The sequence below is a fragment of the Lathyrus oleraceus genome, chromosome 7 (assembly GCF_024323335.1).
Source record: "Lathyrus oleraceus cultivar Zhongwan6 chromosome 7, CAAS_Psat_ZW6_1.0, whole genome shotgun sequence".
Lineage (NCBI taxonomy): Eukaryota > Viridiplantae > Streptophyta > Magnoliopsida > Fabales > Fabaceae > Lathyrus > Lathyrus oleraceus.
The window spans coordinates 458,803,427-458,806,579 of NC_066585.1; the positions used below are offsets into that span (position 1 = coordinate 458,803,427).

General features: G+C 38.0%; 1 non-coding gene across 1 annotated transcript; it reads right to left on the reverse strand.

The window, feature by feature from the left end:
* Window positions 1-2,455: 2,455 nt before the first annotated feature.
* LOC127109027 (small nucleolar RNA R71) lies at window positions 2,456-2,562 on the reverse strand. The gene has a single exon (XR_007796516.1). It is a non-coding gene; the product is annotated as a small nucleolar RNA R71 (small nucleolar RNA).
* Between the last annotated feature and the right edge of the window lie 591 nt (window positions 2,563-3,153).

A 3,153-nucleotide genomic window follows, 5' to 3' on the forward strand; every position in this document is an offset into this window, starting at 1 on the left:
CATCCCATTAATTTTATCCTTTGTTAACCCCATTTGAGCCTGTACCCATTGTTTGCTTAACCACTTAAATGTAACCCGCGACCCAAACACTTCCTTACCCTGTTCGGAGTCAATGTGATATTATTAAGTTGTGTTAAAATTTAAGTTTGGGGTAAACCCTATAAGTATCGACAACCAAGTTGAGTGCGAAAAATTTGAATAAGAAAAAATGATCATCTGAAAAAAAGAAAAAAAAATGAAAAGTACTCGATGGTTCGAAAAGAAGCACTCACCGAAGGAAGAACACTCCATTGAAAAAAAAAAGAGAATATCAAAGACCGAGCTATTTGAAAACATGAAAATGTATCGTAGATTTGACTTCACATGCATTGCTTTTTACTTGACTAACACTTATTATTACGTAATATTTTATGTCTATGCAGGTATTTATCGAATAAATAATGTATAAGCAAGCAAAGTGGAAAATAGAAAAAAGGAAAGAAAAAGAGAAGAAAATGGAGACAAATAGAGAGCATGGACCCACCATACCAAATGGGCATGTGGCGCCCACTACTTGGATGTGTGGCACCCGCCACATGACCTAAAGGGAATGGTGGCGCCCGCCACAAAGCAAGGAAGTGGTGGCACCCATCCCTTAAAAGGTGGTGCTCGTCACGACGATCAAACTAGAGTTACAGTCTCCCCTATTTTCTCTCCACTTTTTTAGCCACGACCTCCACAATATTAGCCATGACTTCCACTTACCTTTTCAACCAACGAATGCTACAATCTAGGGAAGTGGAAAGTATATAAAGGATGGTCGGTTTTCTTTTCAAGGGGAATTTTTTCAATCAGGTTCTTTTGGTTAGTTTTCTTAGGCAGTTTCTTACTTTGTAAAAGCAATAGATTCTCCACATCGGGGACTATTGCAACTTATTGTTTACGCATTTGATTTCTATTGTAACGGTGTATTCGATTGCCAAAGCTTGGCAGTATTATTTAATTTGAAGAATCAGGATTCAGGTCAAGTTCTTGATTTATATTCCCGGTTTTATTTTAATTTCCATTTTAATTATTTATGCCTTATTGTATGCTTGATTGTGTGAATACCATGTCTGTCACCGATTCCATGTCTGGCTAAACCTCTAGGTATCGGTATGTAAAGACTGTTGAAACAAAGAGATTCATAAATAATTGGTGTTAGTTTTTATAAAACTTACTTTTCCGGTTTTAGCTTCTTGTTTTATTCAAAACCGTTTTTCGTACGAGAGTACAAAACAAACAAAGGTTACGGTCAATAAGAACGAGAGTTTGAGATTTTAACCAGATAGTTGAAACTAGACATTAATCCTAAACACAGCGAGAGCACTTTAGGATTAATTAGACTTTATTCATATTCAAAAATTACTTTTAAATTCAAAATGAGTCCGCGAGAGTCAAGCATTCTGGTTTAAGAGTATGGTCGGAGTCAATAAAACGAGAGTGTGAGACTAAGTCCTTTTTATAAATAATTTCTACTGAAGAATATTTTGATCAATAAGATTACACCAACTATCTATCGAATCCCCGAAGTTTGATGCATTACATACCGATATCCCTTTATCAAATATCTTTATTAATCTTCTGTTTACGTTATAGTTATTTCTCTTCATCCCTTCAATCTTAGAATGTTCCTCAGTCTTAGATTTATATAGTAGCATTAGATAATGATCGTTCAATTATTAGTCCTTTGGGTTCAATAATCTTTAAAACTACGTGATACGACTATGCACTTGTAGTCACGATTTCCATAGACTTACTAAGTCACGCGAACAAGTTTTTGACGCCGTTGCCGGGGACTAATCTAGTCGATATTGTAACTCCAGTGTTGCCCAGTATAGACTAAGGAAAACAACTCTATTTTCCTTTCTAATTTATCAAGTGTATGGCATGTACTCGCTCTCAAGGCGAGAAATTAAAGCTACCGTTGGACGAACCTGAGCGTTATCTAAGATTAGAACGCCGGATACGAGACCTGATACGAGAACATCATATCAAGCTAAATCTTCCCGATCCTAATATCCCTATTCCTGAACCAATTATTTGACCAGAGATGGCCGAAGGACCGTAGAACTGTCCTCTTAAGTACTACGCAATCCCTTTTCAGGATGAACCACATAACAACATCGTTGCCCCTACCATCGAGGCCAATAATTTCGAGTTAAAACCTTCATTGTTGTCATCCGTACAACAAAACTAATTTTCAGGTAGTCCCACGGAGGACCCGAACCTACATTTATCAGAGTTTTTTCAATACGCACACACAGTGAAAGCAAATGGTGTCATCCCCAAAGCTATAAGACTACGTGTTTTCCCATTCTCATTAAGAGATAGAGCTAGAGCTTGGCTCCAATCTCTACCATTCAACTTTGTCACTACGTGGAACGAGTTGAAGACAATTTTCTTAGCACGATAATTCGCACCTAGTAAGACAGCTATGCTAAGAGCCAAAATAAACGGGTTTAAACAAAAAGATAATGAATCACTTTTTGAAGCTAGGGAGAGATACAAGGACATGACGAGGCTTTGTCCACATCAAGGTCTAGAAGAATGGTTGATCATCCATACCTTTTACAACGGTCTCTTGTACAACACAATATTGACAATAGACGCCGCTGCAGGTGGCGCACTGATGAATAAACCCTACAATGAGGCCTATCAACTTATCGAAAGTATGGCCTAGAATCATTACTAGTTGGGAAGTGAAAGAACCTCCGTAGAGAAACCTCCAACGAAAGGCGGTATGTAAGAATTAAGCAGTCTTGACCATGTCAATGCCAAGGTAGACGCGCTTACTCAAAAGATAGACAACTTGACCATAAGACCCGCAACCACCGTGGCTGCCATAGCACCAAACTATGAGATATGCAGAGTTCTAGGGCATGCTTCCCTAGAATGTCAACTCTTGACAGGAACCTCCACAGACCTGGTGAACTATGCTCAAGGAAACCCTTACTCAAACACCTATAACGTAGTTTGGAAGAACCATCCTAACTTTTCGTACAAAAACAAAAGTAAACATACAATTCGAGTCGCCACCGCACTTTTATTTATCCAAAGGAAAGGCTAAAAAGCGAACAAAAGCCAAATAAGAAGTTTTATCAAGTCAAAAACTAATAAAAATGTCAGAGATCT